This window comes from Macrobrachium rosenbergii, chromosome 45 (assembly GCF_040412425.1).
Source record: "Macrobrachium rosenbergii isolate ZJJX-2024 chromosome 45, ASM4041242v1, whole genome shotgun sequence".
NCBI classification, from domain to species: Eukaryota; Metazoa; Arthropoda; class Malacostraca; order Decapoda; family Palaemonidae; genus Macrobrachium; species Macrobrachium rosenbergii.
In genome coordinates, this window is record NC_089785.1 from 19012707 (window position 1) to 19035737 (window position 23031).

General features: G+C 36.3%; 2 protein-coding genes and 1 non-coding gene across 4 annotated transcripts in view; 2 read left to right on the forward strand and 1 right to left on the reverse strand.

Annotated features, from left to right (window-relative positions):
* LOC136829740 (tRNA (32-2'-O)-methyltransferase regulator THADA-like) overlaps positions 1–23031 on the reverse strand; it is a 305236-nt gene that overhangs the window by 264544 nt on the left and 17661 nt on the right. The gene's annotated exons all lie outside the window — the stretch shown is intronic.
* LOC136829741 (growth/differentiation factor 10-like) overlaps positions 1–23031 on the forward strand; it is a 296934-nt gene that overhangs the window by 234792 nt on the left and 39111 nt on the right. The window lies entirely within an intron of this gene.
* Positions 17226–17296, forward strand: TRNAG-GCC (transfer RNA glycine (anticodon GCC)). Its single transcript has one exon. It is a non-coding gene; the product is annotated as a tRNA-Gly (tRNA).

The following is a 23031-nucleotide window of genomic DNA, read 5'->3' on the forward strand; positions in this document are numbered from 1 at the left end:
TGATGTGTCGGAGACGTGACGTGATGTGTCGGAGACGTGACGTGATGTGTCGGCGACGTGACGCGATGGAACGGTGACGTGACGTGATAGGACGGTGACGTGACGTGATGTGTCGGCGGCGTGACGTGATGGGACGGTGACGTGACGTGATGTGTCGGCGACGTGACGTGATGGGACGGTGACGTAACGTGATGGGACGGTTACGTGACGTGATGCGTCGGTGACGTGATGGTATAATGTGGATCAGCCTTTACTTCAACCTATTAGATTTCTTTGGAGGTCGATAAAAAAAAAAATAGCAGCTCAGGGATTGGACACTGGCGGAGGCATGCACTCCATTTTTTTTTTTTGGCAAACGTATTTACTTACAAAAAACAAGTCAAAAATTCGCCGAAGTTTCTTCGGCGCAATCGAGTTTTCTGTAGAGCCGCTACAGCTTATAATCAAGGCCACCGAAAATAGATCTATCTTTCGGTGGTCTCGGTATAATGCTGTACGAGCCGCGGTTCGAGAAACTTTAACCACGCCCCGATTATGGCTAACTTTAACCTTAAATAAAAATAAAAACTACCGAGGAGGCTAGAGGGCTGCAATTTGGTATGCTTGATGATTGTACGGTGGATGATCAACATACCAATTTGCAGCCCTCTAGCCTCAGTAGTTTTTAAGATCTGAGGGCGGACAGACAGACAAAGCCGGCACAATAGTTTTCTTTTACAGGAAACTAAAGATCATGAATGGCTCGTGTTTCCAATTGTATTTAAATTCTAGAAGACTTAAAGTACAAAATAATATTATAAATGAATAAAAGCAATATTAAGTATTAAGCAACGACTCATTCCTTACAACCGCACGGAGTAATCTCTGAATCTGTTTACAAACCAAAGGCTCTTCATGACTCCAATATGTCAAATATAAAACAATAATTAATGCCAAACTTACAACTTACTACAGTGAGTAATTTCATGAATGAATTTGTTTACAAACTAAAAATAAAAAAAAAAACTGAATGACTCGTTCCCCGTTCCACTTAAAATCCCAAAAATATTTATGGTACACAAACCCACCGAGTAAGCCTCTTCGACCTTACCTTCCCAATTACCTAAGTCATTTTAACCTCCCTTACCTTCCCAGTTACCTAAGTAATTTCTGACTGACTCACAAATTTTTTAAGACTGTTTATCACTGCACACGGGGGGAGGGGATACTAAGGTGCCAGTTTGGGCATTTAAAGTTATGTTTATTCTCGTGTACTGGGAGCTCGAGTTACCAACTATGTATTTTATGAGGTTGTAGTAATTGCGTGTCTTCTTCCCTCGAATAATATTTTTATATGGATTCAGGGTGTTTATTTTCAGGAATGATTCATAGGAGAGAGAGAGAGAGAGAGAGAGAGAGAGAGAGAGAGAGAGAGAGAGAGAGAGAGAGAGAGAATTATTTATTTCAAATAGGAAGACAAGATCTATTTTGCAAAACACTTCAGTGACAATATAACTTAATTTTCAGTCATAACTGACATTCTTTGAGTCCACAATTTCCCAAAGCTAGAAATATTGGCTAAAAATATAAAAAAAAACTAAAAAAGAAATAAATAACTGCACGTGTGTACCAACAAGGAAGAACATATACAAAATATTATGGACCACAAAATATATGAGGAAAATATCCTAACTCACTACGAACGAGGAAAATACTGTTACGGAATTTAAAAAAAAAATTACAACTTACTAATCTTGAGGGTTTTCGGACTGCAAACCCCTCGTACGACGACAACAGATGAATTTAAGGTAGAACTTACCTGTAAAAAGTAAAGGAGAAAGATGAAATAATCATGTGAACAGAATTTCAGAAAAACAAAATTCACGATTCCTAAATATGAAAATCAAGCAGAAAAAAAGACAATAGTCAGAAAAAATTTAAAAGGTAAGAATATAGAATTGAAGTTTAAACATCTTGACGACAGAATCATTAAAACCATAAAGAATAACATTAAGATAAATGCATTTAGAAAGCAAAAACTTCAAGATGAAGGAACCCAGGAACCCATAAGTGGAAAATTCAATGCTTGTACAGTCTAGGTAAAAAGAAAACAATAAAAAACAAGTGAAAAATAGTAATGTATAGACAAACACAAAAGCTCTTAGAATCCAGGAAAAACCACCTACTCATGAGGGAAAGACAAGTTGGAATCTAAGTAAAACTACATACTCGTGAATAAAAAAAAAACTCGTAGAGTCTATGCAAAAAAGAAAATCTATCATGAAATAGGCAAAAACTCAAAAAATCTTCACAATGCAACCCACTTTCACAGATGTACGCTCTTAAAGTCTATACATAAATCACTCACGAAAAAATAAACATATGCAAAAGTAAAAACCACAAGCTTTAAGCCTCTGGATGAAACAACTCGCTCATGAAACTAAACCCTTAAAAATCCTTGATGCAACAGCCCACTCATGGAAATATCTATATTGAAAAATCCAGATGAAAAACCACCTTTTAAAAAATCCAAAATTAAAAAACTCCAGATATCTAGCTGAAAAAAACTCACAGAGAAAATGTCAGAACTTTTAAAACTTACATAAGAATTAACCCTTTAAAAACCACCATAAACAATCATTTTTAATCAGCAGCACAGGATAAACTTCAACCAGACCAGCCAACCTTTTATAAAATAAAATAAAACTTTGAATATCTAGACGAGATAAACCTCTTAAAGAACAATAAAAAACAAAAATTATAGATGAAACCAACAATAAAATCCCAAACATAAAAACACCCCTTAATAAAAAAAAATTAAAATTCTGATTATCTAGACCAAACGACTCAAGAACTAATACTTCCCACTCCTTACCTACCGAGTAAGCACCAGGTGTGATGAACCAAAATGCTCTATTACCCGTTATTCAGACACCTCCCCTGTCTAGCCTGTGTACAAAACGAATACCGAGTAAGCAGCAGGTGTGATGAACCAAAATGCTCTATTACCCGTTATTCAGACACCTCCCCAGTCTAGCCTGTGTACAAAACGAACCCATTCACACACACATCCGTCCAATTCACAGGGTTTTGGCATCGACAAGCAACTCGATCTATATTATTAGCATTCAGATTCAGCGAGTCTTCTGCATCATTAGTCCGTCCTCTTAACAATTCCTCCTTGTTGCGTTTCTCGTTATATCTCTAACAACAGAGTTGTCGGGGCGCCGCAATGGAGACAAGATGGCCCTCAGCACTGTAACGAATATGTTGCCAAAACAGGAAGTCAAATGCCTCGGAAAATATGAACAAGAACCATCCTCAACAATAAAGACTTTCAGACAGGTAAAACACTCTGACAAGTGGAATGCCTGAACAGGTAACCCGGAGGTAAAATCGAGTTCATGATTAGCATTTTTGCTTCTGGTGGAAATATAAATTTGCTAATTTTCTACGCAAATACAAAGGTCACACTATGAACTCTTGAAGTCTCTACTTCTTCGTATTTGTTCTTAAGATAAATCAAACCAAAAACGCTTTTAGTCCTGAATCAAATTTTCATACATTTGGTAAATTAATATATCACTTCGTTGTTTTTGCTAATCTATTTAATTACTCTCTCTCTCTCTCTCTCTCTCTCTCTCTCTCTCTCTCTCTCTCTCTCTCTCCAAACTAAATAAATAGACAGAAATACGCTTTCAAGATGAAGGTACTTCTGTCTGTCTGTCTGTATGTCTCATCAGCTTATACTGTATCTATTTAAAATCTTATATTTGATCCTCTCTCTCTCTCTCTCTCTCTCTCTCTCTCTCTCTCTCTCTCTCTCTCTCTCTCTCTCTCCACAAACTACAGAAATACTCTCCTATCTATCTCATCAACTTTATAATCCTATGCCTATTTAAAATCTTATATTTGATCCCCCTTATCTCTCTCTCTCTCTCTCTCTCTCTCTCTCTCACCCACACCATTTCTTACACACACACACCAGTTTATTTATAAGCAAAACCGTCGCTTCTGCTAGTTGCTGCTTTTCACAAACCTGGGACCGCCCCACCGCCCCCGCCCATCCCCAAATACCACCACCCTCTCCCCATCCCCTCCACGCCCCCACCCCTCCTGCACCCACACAAAACGCAAGGAAGGGCGTCTCGCGACGACTTCTGGCGGTGACAAGCATTGAAGAAACGGCCAGACGTAATTTCCAGCCCCATCACCGACCTCTATAGGGCCCGCAGCGGGTGGGCTCCTTCGCCGAAAAAGCATGGACACAGGAGGAAGCGCAGAGGAAATATATATATATATATATATATATATATATATATATATATATATATATATATATATATATATATATATATATATATATATATATATAACTATATATATATTGTATTCAGTTATTTATCACTCATATTACTGAAAGGTTAGAGGTTATTATTATTATTATTATTATTATTATTATTATTATTATTATTATTATTATTATTATTATTGTTGTTGTTCTTGTTGTTTTTATTTTCCTTGGTCATTTCTACCTCCTTTTTCATTACCCGGAAAGTTGCTTAACCAATTACGTTGTCTATGAAAGGCTAATTCATATATATATATATATATATATCAGTAGACTGATGAATTTCATGACGAAAAACAATCAAACACACATTTTTAATCATTTATTTTGAAGTTCTAGCACCAGCGTAGCGGCAAATCATGAAAACAGTGAATCAAAAATGTGCTTTGGTCATTTATTCCTCGTCACGAAATTCATCAGTCTACTGATAGCTCCAAAGTCTGCCCCTACCATTTTAAATAATAAATATATTACTACGAAAGTGAATACTTACAAAGTGATAGACAATACCATGGCCCCGAGGGCAGATATTGGAATGGAATATAGACTTTAGCTAAGCCTAAGGCGAAGCGTTTGGACCTACGAGGTCATTCGGCGCTGAAAGGACAATTGAAAGAAGAAAGGTTCGAAAACCTCGCAGTTGCAATATGAAGCAATTGTTAGGAGAGGGTGGACAGCATGATGGAAGAAAGGGAATATGAATGGAGATACAATAAAAGGGGAAGGCAGAGATTACCAGCACGAACTATAGTAAATCCCAGGACCATGACGGTAAATCCTATGATAGTTAAAGTAAATACCATGACTACAGTGATAGATACTGTGAAATAATTATCAATACAGAACGAACACAGCGGCCAGTGTTAAACTATGAGAATTACCATTTCTATTAAGAGTAAATACATGACTCTTAAGAGTAGATGCCATGGCTATTAAGAGTAAATGTCATAAGTATTAAGGTTCTATTAATACCATGACTATTATGAGTCCATACCACGACTATTAAGTCAATACCATGACTACCAAGAGTCAACACCATGGCTATTAAGAGTCAATACCATGACTATTACGAGTAAATGCCATGACTATTAAGAGTCAATACCACGACTATAAGAGTCAGTACCACGACTATTAGGAGTAAATCTCATGACTGTTAAGAGTCAATACCATGACCATTAAGAGTAAATATCATGACTATTAAGAGTAAATGCCATGACTATTAAGAGTAAATATCATGACTTTTAAGAGTAAATACCATGACTATTAATTTCATGACTATTAAGAGTAAATATCATGACTATTAAGAGTAAATATCATGACTATTATGAGTAAATACCATGAATATCAAGAGTAAATACAACGACTATTATGAGTCAATACCACGACTATCAAGAGTCAATACCACGACTATTAAGAGTCAATATCATGATTATTAAGAGTAAATACCATGACCATTAAGAGTCAATACCATGACTATAAGGAGTAAATGTCATGACTATTAAGAGTAAATATCATCACTATTAAGAGTAAATACCATGAATATTAAGAGTGAATACCATGACTATTAAGAATCAATACAATTTCTATTAGGAGTAAATACCATGACTATTAAGAGTCAGTACCATGACTATTAAGAGTAAATGCCCAGACTATTAATAGTAAATATCATGACTATTAAGATTATATACCATGACTATTAAGAATAAATTTCATGACTATTAAGAGTAAATGCCATGACTGTTAAGAGTAAATATCATGACTATTAAGAGTATATACCATGACTATTAAGAGTAAATATCATGACTATTAAGAGTAAATTCCATGACTAATAAGAGTAAATATCATGACTATTAAGAGTATATACCATAACAATTAAGAGTAAATATCCTGACTATTAGGAGTAAATGCCATGACTATTATCAGTCTCTTGTAGTCCTTGTATCAGTCCCCACTGATTCTAAGCCCCATTATTAATCTCTTTTAGTCCTTGTCTCAGTCCTCACTGATTCTAAGCCCCATTATTAGTCTGTTTTAGTCCTTGTCTCAGTCTCAATGGATCCTCAGCCCCTTTATCATCAGTCCCTTTTAGACCTTGCCTCAGTCCATAAGCCTCCTTATCATTCTTTTTTAGTCCTTGTCTCAGTCCCTATGGATCCTAAGTCCCATTATCAGTCCCTTTCAGAGCCTTCCGTCCCAATAACTCCTTTTAGCCCCTCTCTCTACTAAACAGATATTTTACTGACCAATTTCCTTTCAGTTCATAGCCATTTCAGCCCCTTCAGTTGCCTTAGCCCCTAGAATAAGAATAAATCAGTCCCTCATTTACAGTCCTCTTTCCCACGTAAGTCCCTGCCATCTAATCAGCCCCATGTAAAGCATTTCAGTATTTCAGACCTTACAGCCCCTATAGGCCACGTCATTTTAAGTCCCCCTTACCTCTTCTTCCTTAGTATTATGAGTCTCCCTGATCCTATCAGCCCCGATAGCCCACCCCCACTTAACAATTCAGCCCCCTTTTTTTTCTGGCCCTCCTCAGTCCCATTAAGTGAACCCGCCATGCATCATGCGCGCACATTATCAATTGCCACTTGAGTGATTCATGATCTGTGACGTCAGGACGCTTAGACGACTACTCTGGAGGTGTTAAGTGCGAAAATTGACATGTGTTGTGGCTGTTATTTCTCTCTCTCTCTCTCTCTCTCTCTCTCTCTCTCTCTCTCTCTCTCTCTCTCTCTCTCTCTCTCTCAAGTATCTATATATCTATATGTCTGTTCTTTTCCTTTATCCTTCCAAGGAGGACGTTTCTGTAAAACTGGGAAAATCTCTCTCTCTCTCTCTCTCTCTCTCTCTCTCTCTCTCTCTCTCTCTCTCTCTCTGTCCTTTGTCCTTATCCTTCAAAAAAGATCTTTCCTGTAAAACTGTGAAAATCTCTCTCTCTCTCTCTCTCTCTCTCTCTCTCTCTCTCTCTCTCTCTCTCTCTCTCTCTCTCTTATACAAATACATTTGGCAAGTAATAATAAGGTGCTCTAATGAAACCTCTAAAGAAATTCTTGTAAAGAGAGAGAGAGAGAGAGAGAGAGAGAGAGAGAGAGAGAGAGAGAGAGAGAGAATCTAGTTTTAGTAAAATGTTTGCATCATTAAAAAAAAATAAAAAGACGGACTAAGAGCTTCGTGTCTATGCGATTGTATGACACACAGAGAGAGAGAGAGAGAGAGAGAGAGAGAGAGAGAGAGAGAGAGAGAGAGAGAGAGAGAGATGGGATTCCCAATTTACATCCACGTTCGTCAACAACAGATTGTTTACAAACAATAACAACCACAATCAGAACCTTCCCAGCTGGGAAGACCTCAAATTACTTTAGCGTCTCAAAGCAAAAAAAAAAAAAAAAAAAAAAAAAAAGACAATAAATTATGTGTTAATTACTTTAGGTGGAGAAAAAAGGTTAACAAAAAATGCTTGCGTGGCAAGTTCCCCAACTGAACAAAAACAGAGAGAGAGAGAGAGAGAGAGAGAGAGAGAGAGAGAGAGAGAGAGAGAGAGAAAGTAAGTAGTTGTAGTAATGGTAGTAAGTGGTTGGGTTTATTACTTATTATTGAAGGAGTGCTCATCTTGCACACACAGACCTGTTATTGTAAAAGCATATTTCCACTCTCTCTCTCTCTCTCTCTCTCTCTCTCTCTCTCTCTCTCTCTCTCTCTCTCTCAAAAATATATCTATCCCGTTCCGTATTAGAAAATATTTTCTCTCTCTCTCTCTCTCTCTCTCTCTCTCTCTCTCTCTCTCTCTCTCTCAGTAATGAGGTTGCAGGCAATGACAGTATCCCACTGACCAATCAGTGTACACGTTTCCTGTTACACCAAAGTGATTACTGCTTGCTCGCTGACGCACAAGAGTGCAACCCACAATTAAGAGCAAATGGAATTTCGGGAATAAACGGCGCAATGTCTCGAGACTATCTCGCAGCATGTGAGATAGTCACATGCTGCGAGATAGTCTCGGGACATCGAGACTATCTCACAGAGTTGATAGAAGGGTTATGGGTAGATATACAAATAGATAAATACTTGAAGATGATAAAGACATAGTGTCCAATGTAGCAAAGGTCTGCTGACAAAGGAACAGTAGGAATACTGATCTGACAATCTGATATAACGGGAACAATCTGACTACAACAGGAACAGAAGGAATACATAACACTGACGAAGCAACAGAAAGAATGATAATGGATGACAAAGGTGAAGAAAATGACATTCGAAGTGGACAAGGGAATGGGAAGAATATTAAACAACTAAAAAATAAGCCGAAGTTTCTTCGGCGCAATCGAATTTTCTGTACAACCGCTACAGCGTATAATCAAGGCCACCGAAAATAGATCTATACTTCGGTGGTCTTGGTATAATGCTGTATATAAGCCGCAGAAATGCCCATGAAATCGTTGGTTAACTAAACCTTAAAATGAAATCAAAACTACTGAGTGAGGGGTTGCAATTTGCCTAACCAAAGCCCGGTGGTGGCCTATCCTATATCGTTGGTTAACTTTAACCTTAAATTAAATCAAAACTACTGAGGCTAGAGGGTTGCAATTTGGTATGTTTGATGATTGGAGGGTGGATGAACAACATAACAATTTGCAGTCCCTCCAGCCTCAGTAGTTTTCAAGATCTGAGGGCGGACAGTAAACGTGCAGAAAAAAATGTGCGGACAGAAAGAGTGTGGATAGACAGACAAAGCCGTCAAAATAGTTTTCTTTTACAGAAAACTAAAACTTATAAAGGAATTCAAAGCATAATTCAAACTGACTTAAGAACAGAAAGAATACCGGAACCTACAAAAGGAATAGAGGTAACATTAAAAGATGAAAAATCAATAGAGAATACTTGAAACTGAAAAATAATCTAAAGAGTAAGCTGCTCTGAAACAAGAGAGGCAGCAGGGTGCGTCCATAAGAATGGAAGGAAACTTCAAATGCCTATGAGCGCAAAGGTTGGAATGTATGAAGGGCCTGTTGAGCCAAGTCTCCTCTATAGAAGTGAAGTGTGGATGTTGATGGTGAAAAAGAAAGTGGTTGATGAACTGTTTGTGTAGAATAAGCAGTGCATGAAGAATTGACAGGGTTATTTAGAAGTGATAAAAATGTTAGCATAGGTGAAAAGGATGGATTAATGCATTTTGAGATGTTTCAGTCATGTAGGGAAAACGAAAGACAAGATATTGGTGAAAAGAATGTACAATTCAGAACTGTCCTGGGGAAGAAGGGGAGGAAGGCCTAGCAAGGGTTGGATATTTGAACAGAAAGTTATTGGACTGGACAGGCCTAATGTACAGGAAGTATGAGTGTGTGGAAAATGGGAGTGAATGATGCATTGTATTTACAGGTGTTCAATGTAATGCTGATGAAGCGTTGATATATATATATATATATAGAGAAGGTATAGAATATATATACTAATGTTGTATATATATATATATATATATATATACATATATATATATGTATATATATTATATAATATATATATACACAGCCTATACATATATATATATATATATATATATATATATATATATATATATATATATATATATATATATATAATGATGAGCAGTCCTCCCAATAGGCCTAAGAAAAAAGGAGGAGGAGGAGGAGGAGGAGGAGGAGGAGGAGGAGGAGGAGGAGGAGGAGGAGGAGGAGGAGGAGGAGGAGGAGGAGGAGGAGGAGGAGGAGATATCTTTCCCAACCCGACCCTAAAAAAAAAAAAAGAAAAGGAAGGGGAAAAGAAAAATTGGTTAATTGGTCCCTTCTGCTTAGGCCTAAAACGAAAAGCGGCCTACGTACTCATGACGCGGGCCTGCCGAGATGGAGGAGTTTGTAAGCAAATTGGAAAGCGATGGAGATTTATACGACCGGTGACCGCTGATCGTTATCCCCGTACATGAGAGAGAGAGAGAGAGAGAGAGAGAGAGAGAGAGAGAGAGAGAGAGAGAGAGAGAGAGAGAGAGAGCGAGTCTACAAAATTAAATAGACGCCCGAATGGCGTCTTACTATAAAAATTAGACAAAAATACAATATAAAAATATAATCAATTCAAAATCAGAAAAAATATATATATATATATATATCATATATATATATATATATATATATATATATATATATATATATATATATATATATATATATATAAAAATCAGTACATACATACAAACATGTATATATATATATATATATATATATATATATATATATATATATATATATATATATATATATATATATAAATCTTTCTCGAATTTGAAATATTTATTCTTTTTATTTTGTATCTTTCAATTTTTGTAGTAAAACTATATATATATATATATATATATATATATATATATATATATATATATATATATATATATATATATATATATATATATATATATATATATAACAAAAATATATATAATATTTTAGAATAAAAATTGAAAAATACAGAGAATAAAAATTTCAAATTGATAAAGACATATATATATATATATATATATATATATATATATATATATATATATATATATATATATATATATATATATATAATTTTCGACAATCTAAAAAAATACCAACATAAAAAAAAATCTGAAAGAAATTCGACAAAATTCAAATTTCCTCCCACTTCTTTCCATTTTCAGTGGGGGGGAGGGGAGTACTATAAGTATGTGGATGGGTCACCATCCCATTCCCACAAACCCACTCCCACGCCCACCACCCAAAACCCCGCCCCCAACACCACCCAGCTCCGCCCATTCCTTGTTAGCGAAGATCAGCTTCTATGGTGACCCGGAGTCACAATGAGAGAGCAAATGAATGGGAAGAGGAGGAATTACCGAATAAAGAAGGGAGAGGAAGAGAGGAGGGATAAAGGCTAGGGAATAATAATTTTGGAGAGAATAATGATGCGAAAATGAAGAGGCGGAAATAAGTGCTAAGAACAATTCAGGGACAAATGGTGATGCAGAGAGGAATAAAAAAAAATTATAACATGTAAAATATGCGCCGAAGTTGCTTCGGCGCAATCGAGTTTTCTGTACAGTTCGTAATCAAGGCCGCCGAAAATAGATCTATCTTTCGGTAGTCTCGGTATAATGCTGTATGAGCCGCGGCCTACGAAACTTTATCCACGACACGGTGGTGGCCCGTCCTATATCGTTGCCAGAGGTACGATTATGGCTAACTTTAACCTTAAATAAAGTAAAAAAACTATTGAGGCTAGAGGGCTGCAATTTGGTACGTTTGAAGATTGGAGGGTGGATGATCAACATACCAACTTGCAGCCCTCTAGCCTCAGTAGTTTTTAAGATCTGAGGGCGGACAGAAAAAGTGCGGACAACAATAAGTGCAGACAGAATAAAGTGCGGACAAAAAAGGGTGGACAGCAAAAAGTGCGGACAGAAAAGTGCGGACAGAATAAAGTGCGGACGGACAGACAAAGCCGGCACAATAGTTTTCTCTTACAGAAAACTAAAAAGGAAGCAGAAATGGCAAGAATAATAACGCATAACAACCTTGAAAATCATCAATCATTAAATGATAAACTAATCAAATAAACATAAGCCGAGAAAGAGGCGACCAAAGACAGACGAAAATAATTACCAAGAAAATGTAAATACAAAAATATTCAAAAATACAAAAATAAAAAATTTTCATACGAGAAACTGTAAACACACGATAAATTCAAACGCAGAAATAAATAAGGTGACAATAAAATAAGGGAATATTACAAACGTACAAAAAACAAAATAAATTATGAAAAAAAATTATGCCAAAAAAGACAAATACATTTACCACGGAAATGATAAAAGCCTTCATCACAAAACCCGATTAAAAAGAGAAAAGAAAAAGAGAAAATGATGACTAAAAATATGATGAACGCAATTTAAAAATTCGTTATGAAAAGAACGAAAAATAATCACATTAAGAGATCAATAAGGGAACCAATTATATGTAATAATCTAAAACGAGAAATTATGACAGAAAGAAGGAAGGAATTAAATAAGAATTAAACAATAAAAGTTAAACGAAAAATAAATAAATTATGGTACAAAGACAGAATTAAACAACAAATGGACCACTTTTTCACTCTCTCTCTCGCTCTATACATATAGATAGATAGATAGATAGATAGATAGATAGATAGATAGATAGATAGATAGATAGTACCAAACTGGTTCTGTAAAGAACTACAACTTAATTTTTTATATCTGCATTCAACAACCACACTTCCCTCCCATAAACGAGAGTTGGCTCAACAATCCCTTCATACATTCCCATGATGTTAGTGAAGGAAGAAGAGATTGTTGAAAACAGGTCAATCATTGTCTGCATAATATATGCCGAGTATACAAATGTTTTGATGTGGTGAAAAGTGCAGCGAATATTATGAGGATATGGTAGCAAAGTTACTAGAGGTGAGAGGGTGGAGCACAGGGTTTTAATGTGGTTTGGTCATGTAGAGAAAATGTAAGATACTATTATAAATGAATGAAAGAATCATGAAATCTAGTCTATAAAGCAAAACTATGGGGAACTTTCAGCTATTCAGTGCCTAAGAAAGTGAAAAAGAGGGAGTTGGAGTAGTTGGACAGCAAGGTAAAGAGTTCCAGAGAATGAACAAGATGAAGTAAAAGGATCTAAAGGTTGGAATTGGAGAAAACTCCACAACATATATATATATATATATATATATATATATATATATATATATATATATATATATATATATATATGTTAGTGCTGTAATGACTGCCAAAGAGAAGGCGGACCTTTTTCCAAATTAAGAACAAGGACCGATTTCATACTAAAAGCAATACAAGAAAACGCCCAGAGGAAACCTCTCTACCTGTATTGTTTCAGCGAAAACAAACAAAGGAAAAAGTAAAGCACTCTTTTTTTTATTTTTATTTTTTTTGCTTGCTGGAAAAGCGCAAGGGTTAATTGACCGGACCGTTTGCAATTCGTATCCGTCAATATTGACAGTTCCCAGATGCGTCGGTCTGCCCATTAAATATTAAATTCCAACAATAATTATAGATCAATAAACGGGCAAACTAAACGTCCGGGAGAATATGGCCAGGGGTATCATTTTTTACATTATATATATATATATATATATATATATATATATATATATATATATATATATATATATATATATATATTATATATATATATGTTATGTGCATGCATGCGGGTGTGTGTGTGAGAGAGAGAGAGAGAGAGAGAGAGAGAGAGAGAGAGAGAGAGAGAGAGTCATGGGAAAATTTTCCCCTCATTTCTCATGAGACCTGACACCCAACTCAGGGAGGAAGAGGTTAACTACATCCCAGTAATCACATGAGCCGGTCACCCTTCCATGAGTCACCCACCTCGTTACAGCCGCAAAGCATGCGACGAGGGTAAACAAACTCACAGGTGATGTCAGGATGCGTCATGCTTGAGTGACGTCATGGTGTCATGATTAGTGACGTCATAGTGTCATGATGAAGTGACATCATAGTGTCATGATTAAGTAACGTCACATTGTCATGGTTATGTGTTGTCATAGTGTCATGTTTGTGACGTCATAACGTCATGTTTGTGACGTCATAGTGTCATGTTTGTGACGCCATAATGTCATGCTTAAGTGATATCACTATGTCATGATAATGTGACGTCATAGTGTCATTTTAGTGACATCATAGTCATGCTTAAGTGACGTTATAGTGTCATATTACGTGATGTCAAAGTAATAATTAACTGATGTCATGTCATGCTCAAGTGACGTCAAAATGCAAAATGAAGTGACGTCATAGCGTCATGCAAAAGCGATGCCATGGTGTCATGTTTGTGATGTCATCGCGTCATGCTTACGTGACGTAATAATGTCATGCTTAAGTGACATCAAAGTTCCATACTTAAGTGACGTCATAGTGTCAAGGTTTAAGTGACGCCATAGTGTCATGTTTACGTGACGTCACAGTGTCATGTTTACGTGACGTCACAGTGTCATGTTTACGTGACGTCACAGTGTCATGTTTACGTGACGTCACAGTGTCATGTTTACGTGACGTCACAGTGTCATGTTTACGTGACGTCACAGTGTCATGTTTACATAACTTCACTGTCATAACAGTGACATCATAGTGCCAGCTTAAGTGACGTCATACATTCTTAAATAAAAATATAAAAATTGGTTTAGTGCAACTGATGTCAAAATTTGTCAGCTTAAGTAACGTTATGGCGTGTCACGTTCAAGAGATCTCCTCATATGTCAAATTCAAGTGATTCTACGTGACATGCTTAAGTGACATCTTAAAGTGCTGTCATAACGTGCCACGCTCATCAGTGTATTAATTAGCCATTCTTTAGTAACATCACACTGTCACGTCCCATTCTCATCACGAAGTCACACTAAAGTGAAATCAAGTGAAACTTAAGTGACGTCAAAAAATGTCTCATTCTACGGACATCAGATGTCACTCCTTCAACCGGACCTCCATCCGGAACGCTGTCATAATTTAAGGAACCGATCTCAGGCTCATAACTGACCATTCCCTTAAGTTTTGTGGCGATTCTTTCGATACTACACGAATGAGTTTTCCGGAATCTCTTGCAATCTTGTCACAACATTTTTAACTAAGTAGCCAAAAATGACAAGAAAGGTGAAGACAAATGGACACAACTGATCAGTCCGTGTGACAAATTCTGAGAACTTAATTTTCACAAGAGAATTTATTGACAAATGTAAAAAGTTTTCCGGACTCTCTTGCAATCTTGTGACAACATTAAATTTTTTACCAGGTAGCCAATAGTGGCAAGAAAGTTACAGACAAATCGAGAATACTGGTTATGCCGTGTGACAAATTCTGAGAGCCCAATTTTCACAGGGGAACATTCCCCTGTGAAAATTCACAAAATGAAAAAATTAAAAACCTAATTAATGAAAAATATTAAAATCTAATTCAAAGTTGAGTGTTAGGCAAATCATGCAATACTATAAAACTACCAACTGATTAATTAATCATGCGCTGGCTCTTGTTGGCTGGAAATACACGATCTAATTGTTCCCTTGATGCCCTTTGAGGAGTTTGACGTACCCAGGAGTTAGTTGACTGTCGTGGCTTAGAGCCATGGATGAAAAGGGTATATATATATATATATATATATATATATATATATATATATATATATATATATATATATATATATATATATATATATATATATATATATATACATACAGTATATGTATGTGTGTGCATACGCGTGTGTGAGCGCGCCCGCAAACGCGCTGCCCTTCCTAGTAATGGCGTCTGAAAAGGTATGTATGTCCTGAAAGAAGAAACATTATCAATTCGACATATCAGTGATGCATGACGTACAAAAGGTACGGCAGTCACACAAAGGAACAGAGAGAGAGAGAGAGAGAGAGAGAGAGAGAGAGAGAGAGAGAGAGAGAGAGAGAGAGAGAGAGAGAGAGAGCCGCACAAAAGAAAATAACAAAAAAATTGATAACCGTCGTCAAATAAAGCACAATAAAAAAAAAAAAAAACCGCGGCTAATCCTTCACTAAGGCTCAAAGCTCCCCGGGTGCAATCTCGCAGCGATTATGACAGTTATGCTTCGTGAAATCCCTGACTCTCGTTTTCTATGCCCGTTTTCTCTCTCTCTCTCTCTCTCTCTCTCTCTCTCTCTCTCTCTCTCTCTCTCTCTCCATTTCATACGTTCTTTCCTTTGAGATTTACTTTCTCTCTCTCTCTCTCTTCTCTCTCTCTCTCTCTCTCTCTCTCCATTTCATCATTCATACGTTCTTTCCTTTGAGATTTACTTTCTCTCTCTCTCTCTCTCTCTCTCTCTCTCTCTCTCTCTCTCTCTCTCTTTCTCTCTTTCCTTTGAGATTTACTTTCTCTCTCTCTCTCTCTCTCTCTTTCTCATCTCTTTCTTGCGTTCTTTCCTTTGAGATTTACTCTCTCTCTCTCTCTCTCTCTCTCTCTCTCTCTCTCTCTCTCTCTCAATGACAACCTATAACCTATAACCAGGGTTGGTTGATGGATACAACAATAACCGTGTATAATCCCACAGACACCTTCACACCCACCTTGTAAGACGTGGAGGAGGAGGAGGAGGAGGAGGAGGAGGAGGAGGAGGAGGAGGAGGAGGAGGAAGGAAGAGAAAAATGGGAAAGGTCGATAATAATAGGAAAGAACGACAAAGGAGTCGTTTTTGTTGCAGTTATTAGCAAACCAAAACCGCAGAAAGGCAGGAGTTGCCACCCTCAATGGAGATATATTTTGCACGGACTGATTCACTGATTGGTAGCTTACACTGGCGTCACAATTACCGGTCAGTGACGCCGAGAAAAATTAGTGGTGCGTAGTCTGCTGACATCAAAGTCATAAATAAATAAATAAATAAATAAGTAAAATAGAATAAAATAGAATCAGTTGATCTGGAATTAGTGTGTGAATTAGCATCAGGATATAAAAATTAGGCCAAAAGCCAAGCGCTGGGACCTATAAGGTCATTACGCTATGAAAATATATTGAAATAGTTGTTAGGAAAGTACGATGGAAGAAAGAGAATATGAACGGAGGTATAATAAAACCAATTAAAGGGGTTGCAGCTAGGGGCCTAAGGAAGGAACGCTGCAAAGAACTTTCAGTAATGCCTGCAGTACACCACGTGAGGCGCACTGACGTCAATACCCCTCTACAGAGACTCTGTAAGACTGTGGAACATTCTTGCTATGTGATATGCAAGTGAACCTTTTCAGGTTTATCATTCCACATAAATGTCGACTCATTTTGAATAATGAGAATACGAAGCTTTATCTACAAAGGGAATTCAGTTGGGAAATGGTGGCTATCTTCCCCTAAGCATCGGTGGTTCAGTGGTAGAATTCTCGCCTGCCACGCGGGAGGCCCGGGTTCGATTCCCGGCCGATGCACAGTTTTTAGTCTGTTCTTTTCATCATTAGAATTAAACCGTGAATTTTACGTGGAGGAACACCTTACATCAGCATATTTTCGGGTCTGTTGATAAGAAACCTTCAAATAAATCCTGAAAATTGTTGTCATCGATATATCGTAAATCTGTTGGTCAGAATTACAATCTATATATAGCTATAGTTAGCAACATGACTTGCATATTTCCCAACAGAAATTGCTGTGCAGTAAAATATTCAACACTTGTTCACCAATACTAAATGCGCAGCGAAATAGTCATATTTCCTCAGCAGCTGGAAAGGAAACGTCTCTCTCTCTCTCTCTCTCTCTCTCTCTCTCTCTCTCTCTCTCTCTCTCTCTCTCTCTCTCACACACACACAAACACACACCAGTCCCCGCAGAATAATTCACGGACAGCTATGTTCGGAGAGAGAGAGAGAGAGAGAGAGAGAGAGAGAGAGAGAGAGAGAGAGGAGGCATTAATTCATTCAAAAAAGAAATAAAATTAAATACGAGTAATAAGTCGTTGTTATAATTTATTACGGACTTCTCCGCTTATCTTTACGTCAGTGATTTTATCTGCTTACTTTTATGATGCTGCTATCTGCTTTATCATTCCATTATAATTCTCAAGACAAAGATCGATAACCACTGATTTATTATTATTATTATTATTATTATTATTATTATTATTATTATTATTATTATTATTATTCCTGTCCTGCTAAAAATGAAAGCAATATTTAATTGACTCTTCTATTCCATCGTAATATATCAAGAAGCATGCACTATGTTGTCAGCATTTTTTTATGATTTTGTGGAATTTAAACGTGAATGTCATTCACTACCCGTAGGCTACCTGTGTTACACACACAAAAATAAATACATACATAAACACTGAGTTTTACAGAGTAGGATTACAAGCGTAACTACGCCGTCAAAACTGATGGACAAATTTGTTTCAAACGACCATACGTCCTTCAGGAACAAAGCTACACAGGATACTAACATGGACAACAAGCTTCCACTGGCGAGATGCTTTGGAAGTCTGGCAGTAAGATGCTTTCAGAAGACCCCTAGAAAAAAAAATGAGAAAACTTTCCAAGAAGCTTTTTAAAAAGATATGTTAAAAAAAAAGTTGGGATCTTGTCAGCAAGATGCATTTTAAAACGGACAAAAACGTTTGATATCTTTGTAGCAAGATGCTTTTAAAAGGTTAAAACGTTAAATGCTAGCAGCCAGATGCTTTGAAAAGATGCTTTCTAAAAAAAAATGCCTGACAAAAGCATGGATCGTGTCAGCAAATTGCACTTGAAAAGACAGACCAAAATGTTTGAAATTTTGGCTGCGAGATGTTTTTAAAAGGTGCACGAAAACGTTGACATGCCTGGCAGCAAGATGCTTATAAATGGTGCCCAAAAACATTACAAAACTTGGCAAGATGTTTATTAAAAAGATACCTGAAAAAAAGTCGGAAACCGTATTAGCAAAATGCTTTTAAAAGTTACACAAAAACGTTTGAAATATCAGCACCAAAATTCTTTTAAAAGGTACACAAAAACGTTTGAAATATCAGCACCAAAATGCTTTTAAAAGATACACAAAAACGTTTGAAACATCAGCACCAAAATGCTTTTCAAAGACACACAAAAACGTTTGAAATATCAGCACCAAAATGCTTTTAAAAGACACACAAAAACGTTTGAAATATCAGCACCAAAATGCTTTTAAAACGTGCCAAAAAAAAAAACTTAAAACGTCTGACAGCAAGATGCTTTGAGAAGATACCCAAAAACATTTTCAAAAACTTCCAAGATGATTTTTAAAAAGATACCCGAAAAATGTCGAAACCTTGGCTACAAAACGCACTTTACAAGACCCAGTAAAATCTTTTGAAATACCAGCACCTACGATGCTTTAGAAAAGCACCTGAAGACATACAGATGCCTGGTAGCAACGATGCTCTGGAAAGACGCAAGAAAACGCCTGAGAGCTTGGCAGCGACATGCTTTTTCAAACAGGCCAAAATGTCATTCATAAAACCTCTCTATCAAAACCCCAAATGAAAAGGCTCCTGGCAGCCGGATGCTTGGGATATTCGGAGCCAAACTACTTTTAAAATAGGCTTTTGAAAGATGGCTAAAAAGAGCGCCTGTGTGACACCTACACCTCACAGAATTTCACAGGTAGCCACACTTCTGACACGAACAGATTGTCCAGTACAAACTAATCACGGGGTTCACGCGATGGCTTAGAGAACGCGACTACGCCTTCTACTCAAGTACTAAAAAAAAAAAAAAAAAACGGCAAGAATCAATCTGGGTAATAGCAACATAGCGTTGATTGATCGCATGTGACAGAATACGCAATTTTCGACCTCTCTCTCTCTCTCTCTCTCTAAAATGAATTACGAAACCAATAAGGTTGGCTTCAAGGTAATGGGAGGCTTGGTTGATTAAAAGTGTTAAGATCAAACACAAATATTTGTATATATATATATATATTAAATATATATATATGTATATATATATATATATATATGTTATATATATATATATATATATAATATATATATATATGTTATATATATATATATATATATATATATATATATATATATATATATATATATATATATATATATATATATGTTATATACATATATATACAATAAGTATATATATATATATATATATATATATATATATATATATATATATATATATATATACATATACATTATATATTTATATATATATATATATATATATATATATATATATATATATATATATATAAACCTTTTCTTCTTAAAGAAGGTGGCAAATGATATTTCCTTCTGAATTCTCTAAATGTACTTAAGGATGAAGTTACTAACAAGCCCATGACCTTCTTCCACTCTGGTTGTGACCCACCAAAGTCCACTAACTTTCAGGTACTTGAATCGATCCACTTGTGGAACCTAGCGCAAAAATCCCATGTGTAAACATTACATTTTTGGCGACCCTGCAATGTCAGTTTCATGAATTATGGAATTTTCCAACTGGTGGAGAACACAAATAGCTAGCGAGCTACTTTGTCCTTTAGCCGAAGCTTTGGAATTAGATAATGAATTTTATCATTATTTATAGACGCAATATTTGATGCAACACTTAGGAGAATGGGTCTAACTGTCGACCATTTGCCCTCAGAGGTGAATGATGAACCTTACGTCAGGAACTGGAATCCATAACATAAAATGCGTTTAAGTTTTTCTCTCTTGAAAAAGAGAGTAAATTTAGGTTTCAAAAAATTTTACTCTCTCTCTCTCTTTTCTCTCTCTCTCTCTCGCCGTAGCTGAGACTCACAACAGCCAACTAACAATACGGTACGGAGTCCCAGCTTTGGCCAACAGAAACATGGTGGTTCTTGAGGAACGCGTCCACCTATTTCGATTCTCGTCTAGTTCAGGATCGTCATTCAATTTGAGAGCAGAACGCGCCATTATCTGCGCCATGAGAGAGAGAGAGAGAGAGAGAGAGAGAGAGAGAGAGAGAGAGAGACGAAATCCCGCTAGATCCGACGGGGAAACATTCAGACATAGTCACCGATACGCCGTAAATTCCGACGACAGTGAACACCAAGAAAACATATATCCAAAACAAAACCGCGAACAAACGACGCCAAACACGAATCCAATAAAGGCATCCAGCAACAGGACAGGTGTAGCTGGATGTTAGGCGATATAAGGAGGAGCAGAAGAGGCAATCCGCGGCATACAAAAGACTCAGCGGAGAGCAGCGCGCCAAAACAGCGGAAGATCGCTTGGCGGCAAGAGGGCCTCGGCCTTAGCCTATGATTACGGACCATATTCAATAGCCCCGGAGACTCGGAAAGTAATCGTTTGTGTACATATATATTGCTAATTCTCCAACGACGTGTTAGGTGGAATTAGATACCATTTAAACGCCATTCGGGCGCGTGATGTATGTAGTACCAAATTGTGGGTTCCAGGTTCGGTCTAAAAAGGGCCTGTGGTTAACGCGCGCTGCTGCCCCATCTTCTTCTCCTTCTTCTTCTTTTTCTCCTTCTCGTTCTCCTTCTCCTTCTGATGCACGGAAGTGGAGGAAAAGGATGCATCTGCGACACAAATCTCTATTTTCTTTGAATGTATCTCATTCAAAGGCACTTGTTTAAAAATGTGTGTGCTTAATTTCAAAATAATTTAAATGGATCCAGTGAACATTAAAAACTCTAAAAAGGTTCATTGTATCAACTAAGGTTTCATGGTAATTATTCACAGCTGGGCATTGATTTCATTATTGTTGGGCATTAATTTCATTATTGTTGGGCATTAATTTCATAATTGTTGGGCATGAATGTCACTAATCACTATGATGTATAGTCAAACAAAATCCAAAATTCGTGTATTTCTACACATTTTATTTAGTGTGCAATTCCTTTTCCACTCACCAAAAGCAGGACATATCTGGATGGAGAACCAATGGGGCTAGCAACCTCACTCCAAACCAATGGCCGAGGCGAATAAATGGAAACCAGAAATAAGAATGGAAGTGACTGGTTAGTATATGCAATTGGAAGTAAATGCGGGTTGGTAAGATTAGTTAGGAGGAGAGCCCCAGGATAGGTGAAACAATGAAGGCAGCAGGGTGAGTGCAAATGATTGAGAAGACGAGAGGAGTGTCTATGGGAACCCAAGTTGAAGTGACTGGAGGGGGTGTTGAGCCAAACCTCCTTTATGGGATATGATGGGGAAAGATTTTTAGTTGAATTAATAATATAAATATTCATTGTGAATGTATATATAATATATATATATATATATATATATATATATATACATATATACATACATACATACATACATATGTATATATATATATATATATATATATATATATATATATATATATATATATATATACTGTATATATATAATATATATACTGTATATATATAATATATATATATTATATATATATTTACATGCACACTCACAGACATATATGTGTGTAATACATATACATATATATACATAATTACATACACATCTATACATACATAAACCATTTGCCAAATACCCATTCACACTTATCTCAAACCATCTATGAACCCACAGGTGCAAACGCGATGCAACCCGCCGATAAAAAAAAATACCTTCAAAAGGAAAAAAAAAACCTTCAAAAGGGGAAAAAAATATATGATTAAAGCAAATCAATTGGGGAAAAAAACCTTCATAAAAAGACTAGTATGCAGATAAGATAGCAATCGCCACTTTGATATATAAAAATACCGTCGGCATATATTGGTCGTTGAAGATTTCGAAATACGAAAAATATAAATATTTTTTCAAAATGGTCGGCGCTCAATCCAGTTAATTGCCGGAATGAGATATTTTCGAATATTATTTGTGCTGGGAAAGAGTCTTCGAGAGAGAGAGAGAGAGAGAGAGAGAGAGAGAGAGAGAGAGAGAGAGAGAAATTCGTAATTTTAAATAACTATTTATCCTATCCTATCTTTTGTACCTATTCTTAAGATATTTTTGAATACTATTTATGAGAACATACCCACTAGATATATATGTATATATGTATATATATATATATATATATATATATATATATATATATATATATATATATATATATATATATATAGAGAGAGAGAGAGAGAGAGAGAGAGAGAGAGAGAGAGAGAGAGAGAGAGAGAGAGAGAGAGAGAGAGAGAGAGAGAGAGA